Source organism: Prionailurus viverrinus, chromosome D3 (assembly GCF_022837055.1).
Source record: "Prionailurus viverrinus isolate Anna chromosome D3, UM_Priviv_1.0, whole genome shotgun sequence".
Taxonomy (NCBI): Eukaryota; Metazoa; Chordata; class Mammalia; order Carnivora; family Felidae; genus Prionailurus; species Prionailurus viverrinus.
The window spans coordinates 55,809,694-55,828,712 of record NC_062572.1 but is presented as its reverse complement, the minus strand read 5'-3'; the positions used below and the strand labels follow the sequence as shown (position 1 = coordinate 55,828,712).

Below are 19,019 nucleotides of genomic sequence, written 5' to 3'. Positions count from 1 at the left end.
ATTTGTTTCAAGTTACTTTATAATTTGATGTTTTGTAAAAAAAAATGTTTAATTATAGTTTCTAATAGTTTATTTCCAGTTAATAAAACAGTAATTGCTTTTTAAATATTGACCTTATATTCAGCCACTGGCAAAGTTTCTTATTTTATCTTGTAACTTAGTAAATTATCTTACATTGTTACAAAGATTATTAATTTTTGATACATACATATTTTTCCTACTCTTCCTACATTGTTTAGGCCCTCCAATAAAATGTTTTGTAACAGAGGGTCAACAAACTATAGCTTTTGCTGGTCTAATGTGGCCTCCCACCTCCTTCGGTACTACCTACGAGCTAAAAATGGTTTTTATATCATTTTTTAAAATTTCTGTAATGTTTATTTATTTTTGAGAGAGAGAGAGAGTATGAGCAGGGCTGGGGCAGAAAGAGGGGGAGACACAGGATCTGAAGCAGGCTCCAGGCTCTGAGCTGTCAGCACAGAGCCCAGTGTGGGGCTTGAAACCTTGAACTGCAAGATCATGACCTGAGCCGAAGTTGGACACCTAACTGACTGGGCCACCCAGGCGCCCCAATATATTATTAAATATTGGGGGAAAATCAAAGGAAGAGTATTTATTGACATATAAAAATTATGTAACAGGGGCGCCTGGGTGGCTCAGTCGGTTAAGCGCCCAACTTCAGCTCAGGTCACGATCTCACGGTGTGTGAGCTCGAGCCCCGCAGTCGGGCTCTGGGCTGATGGCTCAGAGCCTGGAGCCTGCTTCAGATTCTGTGTCTCCCTCTCTCTCTGCCCCTCCCCGTTCATGCTCTGTCTCCCTCTGTTTCAAAAATAAATAAACGTTAAAAAAAAATTTTATAATAAAAAAAGAAAGGGGCGCCTGGGTGGCGCAGTCGGTTAAGCGTCCGACTTCAGCCAGGTCACGATCTCGCGGTCCGTGAGTTCGAGCCCCGCATTGGGCTCTGGGCTGATGGCTCAGAGCCTGGAGCCTGTTTCCGATTCTGTGTCTCCCTCTCTCTCTGCCCCTCCCCCGTTCGTGCTCTGTCTCTCTCTGTCCCAAAAATAAATAAACATTGAAAAAAAAAAAATTAAAAAAAAAAAGAAAAAAAAAAGAAAAAAAATTATGTAACATTCAAATTCCATAAATAAAGTTTTACTGTAATACAGCCACACTAACTTTTTTTATGTATTGTCTATGGCTGCTTTTGCACCAAATCAATATTGAGTAGTTGCAACAGACAGTTTTGCCCACAAAGATGAAATATTTATTATCTAATTCTTTCCTAAAAGTTTTCTAACCTTTGTGGGTAGAAACAAGATAATTGTCACACATGCGTCTTGATTTTTTTAAATGCATTTTCTCTATCCAGTAAGATGGTCTTATGTTTTCTCTCCTCACAATGTTTATTTTATCTACATATTTACCTTTTTTGTTATTGTTCACCATTCTTCCTTGCACCTTAGATTTTCTCTCTGTGATCATTTTCCTTCTTCCCAAATTGTATCTGTTCTAGTATGAACATAGGACACAAACTCCGTTTTGGTTACCTAAAATGTCTTTTCGTTTCAGTTGTTCTGAAACAATAATTTTCCTGGACTTAAACATATACGTCGCTGTATACCCTCACCCAGAAATTTGGAGATGTCATTTCATTATCATATTGCATGTAATTCCTTCTTTTATATCTTTAAACATTTTGTACATAGTATTTCATTTACTGTATGTGATATCTGAAAATCTTGAAGGTCATACTTAATAGTTTTGTTTGTGTCTCTGAAACCCTTTGTTTCCAGTGCATATGTTTAGTGATCTTTGATTGTGAGCTCATAGATCTTCATCTCTGTGAGCCTGTATCCCAATATAAGACTGCTTCCCTTAAGAATTAAGAGCATCAGGGGCGCCTGGGTGGCGCAGTCGGTTAAGCATCCGACTTCAGCCAGGTCACGATCTCACGGTCCGTGAGTTCGAGCCCCGTGTCGGGCTCTGGGCTGATGGCTCAGAGCCTGGAGCCTGCTTCCGATTCTGTGTCTCCCTCTCTCTCTGCCCCTCCCTCGTTCATGCTCTGTCTCTCTCTGTCTCAAAAATAAATAAAACGTTAAAAAAAAAAAAAGAAAGAATTAAGAGCATCATTGTGAGAAATCAATGAGCTGTCAAACATAAACATCTATTAAAGCAGGTGATAGTTTATACTTTCTAAATAACAGCTATTACAAACATAAATATTTCTATCAAGCTCTCAAAAAAAAAAAAGAAAGAAAGAAAAGAATTGCATTGTTTTTTCCTGATAGCCAATAGAACAACAAAAGACTTATGAGTTGAGCTTTATTCTAGGCTTAGTCAAAAAGTCTAAGTACAGATATCACCCACTCAACCTAACGCATTGGTGACTAGTCACTGCTCAGGTTTCCTTACGGTTTCCCCTGCTCCTCCCTTGGGAATTTCTTATGTGATGTAAACCCATTAATGCAATACAAATACTTGTATGAAGAATATAGTTGTTTTAAAATTAAAGCACCCTTCAGAATGTCTAGTGAAATAATACTCTTTCTCATATATTTTTAATTTTTATTTTGCCTATTTTCAAGATTCATGGAATAAATGAATTAGGACCAAAAAATGCCAAGACAAAATCCTGTCTAAAATATTTTGGCTATAACTGTTGTTATATCATAGTCCAAAAAAGGAAAAGAAGTTCTAATATTAAGAATGGGTAGCTGGGGCGTCTGGGTGGCTCACTTGGTCAGGCGTCAGACTTTGGCTCACGTCATGATCTCACGATCCGTGGGTTCAAGCCCCATGTCAGGCTCTGTGCTGACAGCTCAGAGCCTGGATCCTGCTTCAGATTCTGTGACTCCTTCTCTCTGCCCCTCCCCTGCTCGCGCTTTGTGTGTGTCTCTCTCTCTCTCTCTCTCTCTCTCTCTCTCTCTCTCTCTCCTCTCTCTCTGTCTCTCTCTCTCTCTCTGTCAAAAATAAATAAACATTAAAAAATTAAAAAAAAAAACAGAATTGGTAGCTTATATTGATTTTAAAATTCCTGGGACACATTTCCTGATTCAATCATGCCTGTGGTTTCTGAAGTTCTTCCCAGTAAGCCCAAAAGGAATTCACAAGTGTATGACTCTTAGAAGTAAATTTTCTATTTTGGAAATGGACATCTGTGTAAAAAAAAATAAAAAAAGAAAAAGGTGACAAGTTCTGGGACACCTGAGGGGCTTAGTTGGTTAAGCATCTGACTCTTGATCTTAGCTCAGATCTGGAATCAGGGTCATTGAGTTCAGGCCCTGTGTTGGGCTCTGCACTGGGTGTGAAAAAGTGTTAAGTTCTATTTAAACCATTATTTTCCTGCCCCCAAAATCTTCACTTAAAGAGCTTAAGTAATCATTCACCCATTATAATGACACTTAGAAGAAAAAGAAAACATGGATTTTTTGTGTGTTTCTTACATAGCATTGTCTCAAATATATATGTATATATATACGATTTGTGATTTCATCTTTGGGCTTTGACTTTGAGGTTTCATTGGGTAGATAAGGAAAATGTCCAGTAGTTAATGATAAAAACCAGTCAGGCTTAGAGATGTCTGTTTTGCAGGTAAAATTTAAGAGACATTATTGTTTGGGCTATAGTTTAAGTTAGGGGAGTGCATGAATTCACTTATGGAGACTATACAGAAGAGAATTAGGGCAGAACCTTAGGAATTAATGATGTTTTGTGATAGGAAAGGAGCAAAAAAGACTACAAAGGAAGTTTAGAACAATAGAGGCAAACCAAGAATAAAATCAGAGAAAGAAAGATGTCCAAGAAATAGTAAGGTTTTGATACCAAAGCCAGAACCCGCCCCCCCCACACACACACACATACATACACACCTACAGGCCAATATCCCTAATGAACACAGATGCAAAAATCCCCAACAAAATATCAGCAAAACACATTCAACAGACGTTAAAAGGATCATTCACCATGATGAAGTGTCATTTATTCTGGAGATACAAGAATGTTTCAATATTTGCAAATCAATCAGCAAAACAAAAAATAAAAATCATAATTATCTCAGTAAATACAGAATAAGCATTTGACAAAATCAACATACATTCATGATGAAAACTCTCAACAAAATGTGTTTAGAGGAAACATACCTCAACGTAATAAAGCTATATGAAAAACCCACAGCTAACATCATACCCATAGGGAAAAAGCCTGAGAGCTTTTCCTCTAAGATCAGGAACAAGATAAGAATGTCCACTCTTACCACTTTTATTCAACATAGTACTGGAAATCGTTGCCACAGCAATCAGTTAAGAAAAATAAAAAACATTCATATTGGTAAGGAGAAAGATAAACTGTCATTATTTGTAGATGGCATGATACCATATATAGAAAGCCCTAAGGGCTCCACCAGAAAACTCTGGAAATAGTGAATTTAGTAAAGTTTCAGGATACGAAATTAATACCCAGAATTCGGTAGCACTTCTGTATAATAATAACAAAGTAGCAGAAGGAGAAATTAAGAAAACAATTACATTTACTCTTGCACTAAAAAGAATAAAATACCTAGGATTAAACTTAACCAAGGAAGTAAAAGACCCATACTTTGAAAACTATAAAGCAATGATGAAATAAATTTAAGATGACACAGATAAAAAGATATTTTGTATTCATTGATTGGAATAATTAATACTGTTAAAATGTCTATATTCCCCAAAACAGTCTACAGATTCAATACAACCCTTTTCAAAACCCAACAACGTTTTTCACAGAACTAGAACAAATAATACTAAAATTTGTGTGGAACTCCAAAAGACCCTGAATAACCAAAGCAATCTTAAGAAAGAACAAAGGTGAAGGAATCACAATTTCAGATTTTTAAAAAGCTGTAATAATCAAAACAGTATGGTACAGGCAAAAAAATAGACACGTCAATGGAACAGGATGGAGAGCACAGAAATAAACCCACACTTATACGGTCAATTAATATATGACAAAGAAGTTAGGAATATACCAAGAATATACCAAGTTAGTTACATTCTAACACCATACACAAAAATAAACTCAAAATGAATTAAAGGCATAAATGTGAGACCTGAAATCATAAAAATCTTAGAACAGAACACAGGCCATAATGTTTTTGGTATTAACTGTAGCAACTACAGTTGTAGTTGTAGATATATCTCTTAAGGCAACAGAAATGAAAGCAAAAATAAACTATTGTTATTACATAAAAATTAAAACTGTACAAGAAAGGAAACCAATAAAATGAGAAGGCAGCCTACTGAATGGGAGAAGATATTTGCAAATAATATATCCAATAAGGATTAATATCCAAAATATATCAAGAACTTCTACAACTCAACACCAAAAAACAATCCAATTAAAAAATGGGCAGAGTACCTGAATAGACCTTTTTTCACAGAAGATGTACAGATGATTAGTAGACACATGGAAAGACACTCAATATCACTAATCCCAGGGAAGTGCAAATCAAAACCACAATGAGATATCACCCCTACACCTGTCAGAATGGCTACAATCAAAAAGACAAGAAATAACAGGGTTGGCAAGGATGTGGAGAAAAAGGAAGTCTCGTGCACTGTTGGTGGGACCGTACATTGGTACAGCCACTGTGGAAAACAGTATGGAGGTTCTTCAAAAACTTAAAAATATAATTACCATGTGATCTAATAATTCCACTACTGGGTATTTACTGAAAGACAATGAAAACACTAATTAGAGAAGATATATGCATACCCTGTATTTATTGCAGCATTATACATAGTAGATATAGAAGCAACCTAACTCTTCATTGAGAAATGAACAGATAGAGAAAATATATATACACAATGGAATATTGTGCAGCCATAAAAAAAGGATGAGATCTTGCCATTTTCAACAACATGGATAGACCTAGAAGGTATTATGCTAAGTGAAATAAGTCAGTCAGAGAAAGACACAGTGAAATATCATATGATTTCACTCATATGTGGAATTTAAAAAACAAAACAAATGAATAAACACATAGCAGAATCAGATCATAAATATAGAGAACAAACTGATCGTTGCCTGAGGGAAGGCCAAAATGGGTGAAGGGAAGTGGGAAGTACAGGCTTCTAGTTATTGAATGAGTAAGTCATGGGAATAAAAGGTACAGCAAAGGGAATTAGGTCAATGATATTGTAAGAACAGTGTATGGCGACAGATGATAGCTGCACATGTGGTGAGCACAGCCTAGCGTATAGAGATGGTAAATCACTATGTTGTACATCTGAAACTAATGTAGTATTGTGTGTCAACCATACTCAAATAAAAATAGTTTTTTTAACTTTAGCCATATAAGATGTTGCAGGTGATCTTTGCTAGAGCCATTTCAGTGAAGTGGTAGGAGAGGTCTGAAGAGTGAAGGAGCTGAAGAAATGGAAAGACAAAAGGAGACAAGAGATTTCTAAATTCCTCTGGAGAACCAGAAATGCCACATGGCTACATATTTTACTGTCAATCCTGTTTAGTATTACACTTCTTCCTTCAATGAGTCAATTAAGGTTCAAATGATATGGTTACTCAAGGTCACATGGAATGCTAGTATTGGCATTGCGTTTTCAAATATCCAATGATTCATCCACTATCATCAGAAATTTCCAGAATTTAGCAGAACGTTTGTAATTTTCTTACTATGAGTTACTGTCATTCCATTTATGTTAATCATTGTCACCATTGTTCTTTTCAGTTCTTTGACTATCTTGGAATTTAGTTCAAAATGTTTGCTGTAAGAATGAGATTAGCAACTGATTCTTAAAAGGCACTGTTTTAACTCAGGCAACAACAGATGTTGGCAATGATGCGGAGAAAGAGGATCTCTTTTGCATTGTTGGTGGGAATGCTAGCTGGTGCAGCCACTCTGGAAAACAGTATGGAAGTTCCTCAAAAAACTAAAAATAGAACTACCATTAACAACTCAGGCAACAACAGATGTTGGCGAGGATGCCGAAAAAGACGATTTCTTTTGCATTGTTGGTGGCAATGCAAGCTGGTGCAGCCACTCTGGAAAACAGTATAAAGGTTCCTCAAAAAACTAAAAATAGAACTACCCTATGACTTAGCAATTGCACTACTAGGCATTTATCCACGGGATACAGGTGTGCTGTTTCAAAGGGACACATGCACCCCCATGTTTATAGCAGCACTATCAACAATAGTCAAAGTATGGTAAGAGCCCAAATGTCCATCGATGGATGAATGGATAAAGAAGATGTGGTGTGTGTGTGTGTGTATATATATATATATATATATATATATATATATATATATATAAAATGGAGTATTACTCGGCAATCAAAAGGAATGAAATTTTGCCATTTGCATCTACGTGGATGGAACTGGAGGGTATTAATGCTAAGTGAAATTAGTCAGTCAGAGAAAGACAAAAATCATATGACTTCACTCATATGAAGACTTTATAAGACAAAACAGATAAACATAAGGGAAGGGAAGCAAAAATAATATAAAAACAGGGAGGGGGACAAAACAGAAGAGACTCATAAATATGGAGAACAAACTGAGGGTTAATGGAGGGGTTGCGGGAGGGGCGATGGGCTAAATGGGTAAGGGGCACTAAGGAATCTACTCCTGAAATCATTGTTGTACTATATGCTAATTTGGATGTGAGTTTTAAAAAATAAAAAATAAGAAATATATATATAATAAATAAAAGGCACTGTTTTATTATTTATTACATGTTTTGATACTATTTTTTGTAACCTGTGTTCAATTAGATACTCTTGTTCAAGCCAATAAATGGATTAGTAAAATTTTGGCATCTATGAAAATCTACTATTTTGCTGATTTTCTTCTTTTTGTTAAAATCCTTCTAGCCCCAAAATAATACTAGATCAGTAACAAGAAACTAAGACAAGACCAAGGTCATAAGGCTCCTGCACTCCAGATGTAATTTTTTAAAAAGCTCATACTTACTTGAACCCCGACCCCTGATTTCTTATAACTGTGGACTAGTTTATTTCTGCTCCCAGGGTCTGCCTCATTGCATGATTGTGTTTCATATTTTCTTCACACTTTAAGTTAATTTTTGCAAGTAGTTTAAAACAAATAATTTCAGAAACTTTTATGTTTACTTGTGTGTAAAAGAAATTAAGACACTGAGGATATTTATAATAGACTTGATGTCTTTAAAGTAGAAGAATACTATATTTCTTCCTGTGAATAAACCAGGGATCTCTATAATTAATCATTTTTGATATAATGTTTTTATTGTGAATTTAGTTAAATGTGATTTTTAAAGTATTATTTTAATTCACTTGCATCAGAACAAGTGGGTCTCCTATAAGATTGTAAAGATAATACTGTGGATAATCTTGAAAGAAAATTATTCAACCACCACTCATAAATGAACACCAAAAAGCCAGCTTAGGGCATTCATTTAATCACATCTTAAAATGAAGGGATTTAATTACTCTTGGGAAAATGATGGACAGGCAGGCAAGGAAGTGGATACTTTAAGATTATGTTCAGCTCTTAAGTGCAGTGACAACATAACCTTTGTTTTTAGTCTTTACCTAATAATATCATTTGCAACTTCTTAAAAACAGCTAGTTTTTCATTTGAGCAATGTTATTTTTTTCTTATGAAAATAACCTTTATTACAGAATTGTAAAAGTTGTTTTATTCTTGACCTAGCTTCTTGTTTTAAATCACAAGGAATTATAATTTTAGAATTAAGAATATTTAGTGAGTTTTGAGCCCTTCGTAGAATTTGCCTGTGAAATTTATCATTTAAATTAAAAAATAATTATCTTTACCATTTTAAAATCAAATATTAATCAGAATATAGTAATTTATTTCAGAACTAGACACATGAGAAACTAAGAAGTCTGTGAGTTTTATACCTTATTACTATTAAATATATAAAATATTAAATTAGCTATCTGTATGTCATCGTATGCGGTAAAATCATAACATATATAATAGAAATGCATGTGTATACTCATATAAAGGGACATATTTGATCTTTCACTATTACCTGCAAGAATTAGTAGTGTTTGCTATAGTTCAGTTTGCTTTCTGTCATGCCATTAGGGTTTTTATATATTAGCAGAAGTCCAAACAGAGAATTTTGAAATGTATTGTTTTTTATATAATTAGAATAAAAGAGTGGTTCTTTATTAATTTTTTAAAGGCCAGTTCTAGGTTTGAAATGCATGAGAGTCTTATTTTATTTTTTAAGTATACCTAAGCAATTGACGCCAGGGGTTTCCAGAAATGAGGTATTTGATCTTTAACACCAGTCTGTGGAACAGATTTGATAATAAATATCTCATTACTTTTGAGGTTTGTATATTGTACATGTGTAGCTTGGTAACTGAGTACTATAAAAAGATCAGAATTAACTGGATTTTGTATATCTGTCATTCCTGCCGTGCCAAAAATCTGTGGAGTAGTTTGTAATTGCCATTGTTTGGGTTATTACGATAAACAGAACTGATAAGGCTTATGCTATTTGCCTTGTGAGCTGCGCCCACTTTACATCACTCTGTTGAATTAAAATTGCATGCACATATCTTCACTTATCAGTTTTATTTATCTGTCAGAAAGAGAAAAAGGAAGTATGCTTCCACTATATAAAACCTTATAACAAGCAGATCAGAAATTATAATCATTATTTTAAGATTCTAGTGCAAATGAATGACTGTATGTATGTTTCTATTATCTATCATTTAAAATCTATTCCTATAGGAAAATGCTGTTATTTTTTCCAAGTGGCCTTCATCATATTTTGTCAAAGCTTATCATTTTAATTGGATTACCAAAGGTACAAATGCAAATCTGCAGAATACAGCATGCTTTTTTCTCTCCTTTGTCAAATATGTGTAATTTTTTCTTAGAGCTGCTTCTACAATGGGACTATTTGTTTGACTATGTTTATAGCTAGAAAATAGAAGTAGACTGTCTGAAATGCTTTCATTTTCTCCCATGGAAAAGTCCTCCATACTATTTCTGCTCTGCAGGCTTCTCACCTATGAAATTCCCAACTCACTAGTGGTCACATCAGATGAACTTTTAAGTTTTCAGACACCTGTGATGAGTAAATCCATGCATACGCTGGTCCTTCCTTCAGAAATCCTGTAACGTCTAACAATTGTGTGTCATCACCACCATATATACCCACTCCCAATTCCCACTCTGGTGTACTGGGAAATGACTTTCACTTCAAGAATTTGCAATGTTGCACATCTTTCACATTTATCCTACATGTTAATTTGATGAGGGTTGTTTATTTCAGTGATTCTATGAATTTCCTGTTTGAATGTTGTATCCAATGGAATCTTCCTGTATGCAGGGGAATTCTGTGTTCTTTTGAACTATCATTCAGTTTTTATAAATATATTTTCTTCAAAAAAGGTATACATGAAGTATTATTTTAAAATCTGTCTCATACAGTTAAATCTTCAGCAATTGCTTTCATTTTCCAGTGATGGAAAATCATTATTCCTAGACAAAGAACCTTGAGTGCTGTCCTTGAACTATCAGTCCTGCCAGTATTACCTTTGAATTTTAAGGGACTTTGTGTTTTCAGTATTGACTGGTCTTTGTTTTCCTGAAAAACAATTTATAGTTCATTTTCAGATAACTATACATATGGTATTTGTATTTTAATTAAAAAGACTGTTGTTATGTCTGATTCTTATAAGCAGAAATTCATTATAAGGACACTTCTCATTTCCTTGAAATGTTCCCTTTCTTTTTTTCCAGGGTTCTTAAATTGCAAAAGCCAGTTAAATTATGTGCTTTGGGGAGTTAATTTTGGGCACCATATGTCTCTAAAAATGATTTAATTTTATCTAAAGCATGTTTGTAATGATATTTATGTTATGTAAAACACAGAGACAATATAAGGAATTTTTTTAAGAAAAAACACACTAGTCTACTACCGTTTCGACACAGAACATGCAATGTGTGTATAAGCTTACAAAAAATTTTGTTTATTTTGATTAATGTATTTTTAATATCTGGTCTCTATTGTGGCCTTTCAAATTTTGTCTTAGCAGGAGCATGTGGGTGGCTCAGTCAAGTCAGTTAAGTGTCTGACTGTCTGTCATGCCATTTTGGCTCAGGTCATGATCTCATGGTTCATGAGTTCGAGCCCCACATCAGGCTCTGCGCTGACAGTGTGGAGCCTGCTTGAGATTCTCTCTCTTTCCCTCTCTCTCTTTTCCTCCCCCACTTGTGCTTTCTCTCTAAACAAACAAACAAACAAATAAATCATTAAAACTTTAAAACTTTGACTTAGCAAAGCATCTTTATGAAATCAATATGACTAATAAAAAATGTTAACTGCAATTATTCTTATTTGGGACCTGATGTTATGATTTGAGAATGTTAGAAAAGTTAAGTCACAAAAAAAGGATTAGTTTTAATCTAAGGACTAAGTTGAAGGTTTATAAACAACTTTCTCCAAAGTTCTATTCATTATTTTACATATTTTTATGTTTTTTTCCAATGGATATGCCACCAATCCTCCCCTGATTCTAGCAAATTCAAATTGTCATGTACCTAGGCCACATGTGTATATCTTCCATTTAGTATGAAATAAGTTACAATGTTACTGTTCAACAGCTGTTTTAATTATGTAAGCAAGATGTGAGGAAATGCCAACATTTTTAGGCAATTTAAGAAGCAACTAGAAGTAGTAATTAATTCCTTATTGATTTAAAGTCTTTTAATATTTTGGGTAGCTCTTTCATTATAGGTAAGATCATGCTTTGTGGATACATAATAAAAATTTTTTACAAAAAAGCCTTTTTTATATTTTAGCAGATGGTCAAATATAATAGGATTTTTTAAACTAGATTATAGTAAATTCTCTAACAGGGAATAATCCTGAAGGACAAAATATACAGGATGTCTTTTTGAAGACATGTAAGCTTAACCTACAGTTTTTTTTTTAATGAAACAACTAAACATATGGTAAGTTACAGAGTTACATGTAAGTTTTATGATAAATTTCCATGTACCTCTCACAGCTCTGTAAATTCTGACATTTGCCATATTTGCTTTGGATGTTTACACCAGTATAAATACACTTAAAACCCTCTGCCTGCCTAAACACTAGGTGCTTATCAATTCCATCCATATTTTTATTAATTGTATTTTAGCTATTTAATTTTCTTAATTGTAATTAATTTAAAATGTAAATAATCAGTTTTCATTTTTTAAGTTTATTTATTTTGAGGGGCACCTTGGTGGTTCAGCCAGTTAAGTGTCCAACTTCGGGTCAGATCGTGATCTCATGGTTTGTGGGTTCGAGGCCTGCATCGGGCTCTGTGCTGACAGCTCGGAGCCTGGAGCCTGCTTTGGATTCTATGTCTCCCTCTTCTTTTGTCTGCACCACACCCGCCACCCCCCACCTCTCACTCTTTCTCTCAAAAATAAATAAACATTAAAAAAAAATTTGAGAGACAGAGTCAGAAAGAGTGGGGGAGGGGCAGAGAGAGAGGGAGACATAGAATCTCAAACAAGTTCCGCATGGTCAGCATGGAGCCTGAAGGAGGCTTGAACTGCTGAAACCGTGAGATCATGACCTGAGCCTAAACCAAGAGTCGCATGCCTAACCAACTGAGCCACCCAGGCAACCCTAGTTTTCATTTTTTACATTTAAATGTTATACTGTACACATTACTTGTGATATTACTGTATTTATTTTAAATTCTAGGCTTTAGGATATGAACATATTACAATGTTTGTTTGTTATTACTCAAGTGTAGACAATTAGATTGTTTCCACATTTTCACTATTGCAAGCAGTGCTGTAAATGAACATTATTTTATATGTTTCCTTGGGAACTCTTTCAAGAGCAGTACCTCTGACTTTCACATGCATTAGATACCTGGAAGTCTTGTTGAAATACCAGTTGTTGGGCTCCAGAGTTTCTGAGTCAGTAGGTCTGAATAACTATATTTCTAACAAGTTCTGTTGTGATATTGATCCTGCTGATCTTGAGAATTGCTGGTCTAGAATATGGAGTATAATTACTGGATCAAAGGTGAGCTACATCTCCAACTTTAATACATAACGTCAAATTGCTCTCCAAAGTCATTGTGTCAAATTATACACAAATTTGGACAGTGTATGAGAGCTTAGTTTTTTACACATTGTACCAAGAATTGATATGGACAGTTTTGTGTAGTAATTGCCAATCAGATGAGTGTAAATGGTATTTATTTGTGCTCTACCATTGACGTTGAACATGTTTTCAAATGTTTACAGACAAAATAGCTTTCCTTTTCTATGAATTGCCTATTTGTAGTATTTGGCCATTTTTCTGGTATATTATGTGTGTTTTTCCTTATCAATTTATACGGGCTCTTTCTACTTTAAAAGAATTAATCCTTGCTAGCTGTGAGTGTTGTTAATATCTTCTCTAAACCACTGGTTCATTTTGTTACTCTGTTTAAATTTAAATTTTAAAAAATTTGGTATGATTAAATGTTTCAGTTCTTTCCATTAGAATTTATTATATCAGTATTTTGTTTAAAACTGCTTCCCCTTCTAAAGATCAGTTAAAGTTTAATTTTTTCTCATTTTAGTCTACCTTGCTTTTATGTTAGTGTATATTGTAAGTTAAGGATCTAATTTTATTTTACATACTTGTATAGAGAAAACCAATTATGCCATCTTTTTCTCCACTGATTTAAATGTGGGGTGCCTGGGTGGCTCAGTCGGTTAAGTGTCCTACTTTGCTAAGATAATTTTTTTCATTATTGATTGGTTTTGTTCTGTGTTTATTCATCTCAATTTCTTTTGGGGATGATTATCTTTTCATTGATGTATTGATGTATTACACGAAAATATTTGCTGATAATGAACCATTTTTAAATTTCTGGAACTATTAAATTATAGTTCCTTTATGCTGTCTTCCCTCCATAGATGGCACAACCTACATTCTATCAATCAATAAGTATTTATTAATCACCCTCTTACTACTAATAAATCATTTTCAGTTTCAGTCTTAAGCCAAACAGTAAATTAGGCGATCACTTTTCCTTTCCATTCAGAAAATATAGATAGTGAATTATTTTCTTCCTAGGCAAAGAGAGAAGAGAGAGAGTTAAAAATCTATCATTAACTATTGCTGCAATAAGTTGTCCCCAAATTTAGCAGCTTAAGCCAATAAACATTTATTTTCTCACAAAGTTTCCGAGAGACCAGAACTAGGAGCAGCTTAGATGGGTGATTTTGGCTCATGGCCTCCTACAAGGTCTCAATCAAGTTGTTGGTCAGGATGGGAGTCATCTGAATAGATTGGAGAATCTGCTTTCAAGATCACTCACAAGGGGCTGTTGGCAAAAAGAAGCTTCAGTTCCTCCCCATGTGGGTCTTTCATAGAGCTGCTTATACAACATGAGAGTTGGCTAGCCCAGATCAAAAGATCTGAGAGAATTAGAGAGAGAGAGAAAATCTAAGACAGAAACCTTGGGGTGTGTGTGTGTGTGTGTGTGTGTGTGTGTGTATCCTATCTTCTGCCATATTCTGTTCTTTAGAAGAGAGGCCCTATATCCAGCCTACACTCAAAGGGAGAAAGAGGAGTGTATTCTGCCTTCATAATTTGAAGGCCTATTTTTAAAATCACACCTACAAACACTGTTTTTCTCTGACAGTAAATATCAAATATTATTCACCTCTATATGGCCCCATTCTTCACAACGTGTCCCAATTGTCCCCTTTGGGTTAGGATAAGAAGGCTTTACTTATTTTTGTTTCCTCCATAACGTAAGCCAGACAACTGCATACTCCAACCTGGCCATGGAAAATAACCAAAAAAGTGATGCTTTGAAATTTCTAATTTCAATGCTGAGAATATGAGAATGGTGTAAGGCAGTATTTTGGTGTTGATTTGTTTATGGCTGGGCCTAATGTTTTTGAAACCTTTGACTGGAATATCAAATAGTTTATATTATTCTTAAAATATTATAATTTTCACATGTATAACAGCAATAAAATAATATAAATCTAAATCTATGTAATGAGAGGGTTTATGTGTTGTGTTATATATATATATATATATATATATTATATTTAGTATTAAGGCCAGATTTATGTGATATATAGGAGTTGCTAGTTTTCATGAATTTATATAAGTCATCAAATAACTTGGGTTAAAAACAGAATCCATATAATTTTGTATAACATAGGAAAATGGAGAATCTTTCATTCTTGCAAGTGACAACTTTAATTTACTCTATTTTACTATCAGAGAATATCAAGCTTTAAATTTAATAAATATTATAGAAGACTAATAAAATTTAATCAGAAGGAATTTTTACCAAATGTATAAATGTATATTATATACAAATGGACATTGTATGCAATGCTGACATTGACACCAGCTCTTTGTATCTGAAATACCACGTCAATGTGGACATTGATTTTTTTTCATTCTGAATAGCTGCATAGTGATCATTATCTCAAAAGAAATATCAATGAATTCTGTCTTTGGGCTGCCTTCAGCAAAGAACTCACAAAGCAAGTACTGGAGCCCAACTTACCAAATCTACTACAAATTCAAACTGTCCACAAACCATTGTTAGAAAACTACTTTCCTAAAAATGAACTATTGGAACCTTATCATGATAAAAAGCTTCTGCACTGCAAAGGAAACAATCAACAAAACTAAAAGGCAACTGACAGAATGAGAGAAGATATTTGCAAAGGACATATCGGATAACAGGCTAGTATCTAAAATCTATAAAGAACTCATCAAACTGCACACCCCAAAAAAAAATAATCCAGTGAAGAAATGGGCAGAAGACATGAATAAACAGTTTTCCAAAGAAGACATCCAGGTGGCCGACAGACACATGAAGAGATGCTCAACGTCACTCCTCATCAGGGAAATACAAGTCAAAACTACAGTGAGATATCACCTCATGCCAGTCAGAGTGGCTAAAATAAACAAATCAGGAGACTATAGATGCTGGTGAGGATGTGGAGAAACTGGAACCCTCTTGCACTGCTGGTGGGAATGCAAACTGGTGCAGCCGCTCTGGAAAACAGTGAGAAGGTTCCTCAAAAAATTAAAAATAGAACTACTCTATGGCCCAGCAATAGCACTGCTAGGAATCTACCCAAAGGATACAGGAGTGCTGATGCATAGGGGCACTTATATCCCAAGGTTTATAGCAGCACTTTCAACAATAGCCAAACTATGGAAAGCACCTAAATGTCCATCAAGTGATGAATGGGTAAAGAAGATGTGGTTTATATATACAATGGAATAGTACTTGGTAATGAGAAACAATGAAATCTAGCCATTTGCAGAATAGAAACCCATTTGACAATAAATTATATTTAAAATAAATAAATAAGCTGGGGATAAAAAAAGAAAGAAAACTACATTCCTTTTTGCCATTTAAACTTTTTTTTCAAGTTTATTTTTTATTTTGAGAGAGAGAGAGAGAAAGCACCCGTGCGCCAGCATGGGAGGGGCAGAGAGAGGATTACAAGCAGGCTCCATGCTGTCAGCGCAGAGCCCAATGTGGGGCTCAATTCCACAAACCATGAGATCATGACCTGAGCTGAAATCAAGAGTCGGACTTGAAACTGACTGAGCCTCCCAGGCGCCCCCTTTTTTGCTATTTTAAATGTCTCAGAGTACACACCAACTGTTGCCTGACTCAGCTTTCCTGATGCCATTGAACATCCTTTCTCTTTGTATACAAAACTGAGGGCACTGAAGTTGAGTATCTTTTTTTTTCAAAATGACTCTTTTTCTGTTCCAGTGTTCTCCTTCTGAGTTTGCTATGAGAATATATACATTCTTTTCCAAAATTTTTGTAGTATGCACTTGAGGCTAAGCAGCAGCCTAGTTACTCTGTCAATGGTTCTAAATTCCATTCTTCTAAGTGCATGGCAAGTCCTTACTGTGCCATTGCTATAACCCCTTCCAGTGTGTCTGTGTCCCTTACCATTTTGTTTGTTTGTTTGTTTGTTTGTTTGTTTCTCTACCACTTCCTCTCTCATTCCACTTCATCTTCCCTAAATTATGAAGGAGAAGGAAGGAATATAATCATATCAGGAATAAATGATTACATTTCAAGGATATAATCATTGAAGACTTTCATTACAGAAACACAAGGTTAATTGAAGGTGGAGATGTCAGAAACCATTCCAGTTCCTTTGGGTTTCCAACCTCAGTTCTGTCTACCCAAAGTACTTTTCCACTCACAACTTACTTCTCTCTCTTTAATTTTCCTTTTACCTATTTTTGTGTCTCTTACGTTTACTTTGTTTATTTTTCTCTTCTCTCATTAACTAGTAAGTTTGTGAAAGTCTTACTTTCTTCTTTGCTTCACCACTAAAATTTTACCTGCTCATTTTATTGAGTTAATTTCAGTATTTATTGAGTGATAACTGTCTACTGACATCTTACAAGTGGGCTTTCATCATAACCATTTTCTTAAAATAGTTGTCAGCATAGTCAAGCCTTATATTAAATCAAGTGTCATTTCCAGCATCTTAAATATTTCTCCATATATATTATTGTTGATCATCTCATTTTCTTTAGTGTGGATATGTGTGTGTATATATGTGACGATTACTGGATGCTGATTCTCTCTTTGTAAGAATTCCTTCAGTTTTTATTCTGTCCCAGTTCTTTTTTCAGAGGCCTATTAGCTATAAATTAAAAACAAACAAACAAACACTCTTGAGATATTACTCTTTCTTAGTTGATACTTAAGGAACTTCTCAGATTAAGTAGTTTAGCATTTGTATATGGACTAATTTAAGACCTTTGTGGCTACCTCAAGCCAAAATTCAGAAAACTGAATAAAATAGATTTAACGTATACAGCTGTTCTCTTCATTTACGATGTGGATATGGGAAACATTACCATTCCGTTCACTTTGGTTAATGAGTTCCCACTTGTAAAATCTTTCACATGTGAGAGCTCCCACTTGTAAAAAAAATTGCCTTCGGTTTGAAGAATTCCTCTAATGTCTATCTTCCTCTTATTTGCCTTTTGTCATATTTGCAGATACCATAGTAATGGAGTAATCCACAGACTAAAGTGTCTTTAATGTCTTAGTGAGTACATTAAGATACAGCATACGCTGCCCCAATGGCTATCAGAGTTGGCAGAAAAATTATTTTAATATTATATTAAAATTATTAAATATTACAGAAAACCACTTAATATTGACAGACTTTCTCTTCAAAAAGTGATGTTAATCTTTAATTCAATAGCATAAATGATGTGAAATGCCCTTAATGTAATTCCAGGAGTAATGTATTTCGGCACTTAACAAGCTGAAAATTCTATAGTTTTCAAGGTTATGTTTTCTTCACAAGTTGATCAATTAACAAAGAATAGTGGTTTTTTATTCTGTGGACCTGCATAAATACCTGTGTGTTGCTTATTACAATGCATAATGAAGGTAATGATTATAGCCAATTCACATGCAACACCAGGTGATTATGTTAAAAATTGTTTTTAAGTAAACTGTTTTATTGAAATATGCTTGCAGAAGAGTTCACAAGCCCTCCATGCACAGTCTGATGAAATTTTGCAAGCATCCCTAACATGTAGCCAGTATGCAGATCAATAAATAAAACATAAAATAACCATAATTCGTGACATGTTTTTATTCTGTTGTGAAGAAATGTTTGATACAAAATTTGTGGTGTTTGTTTTTTCACCCTGAAAAATACACTAAAAAGAAATCAACATAAACAATTATCCACATAACCAAAAAAAAATGAGGTTTCAATGACAATATATTAAAGTGTTTTTAATATGGTTTTTATCATTTATTTTTATGAACTTTATTTCTTTGAAAATAACCTTATTGTAGCAATTCTATATAGTGTGGTTATGTTAACTGTTGAGGGACAAATGTTCATTGTCTTGGGAAAACTTCTACTGTGTTAGTTGTTGTTTGTTTTTATATTAAACTTCCAAAAAGTATAGGATGCCTCATAGGAGAAATCTTTTCCTGTGTAAATTCTGTGTTGTA

General features: G+C 34.3%; 1 protein-coding gene across 7 annotated transcripts in view; it reads left to right on the top strand.

The window, feature by feature from the left end:
- CCDC178 (coiled-coil domain containing 178) overlaps positions 1-19,019 on the top strand; it is a 514,890-nt gene that overhangs the window by 388,780 nt on the left and 107,091 nt on the right. The window lies entirely within an intron of this gene.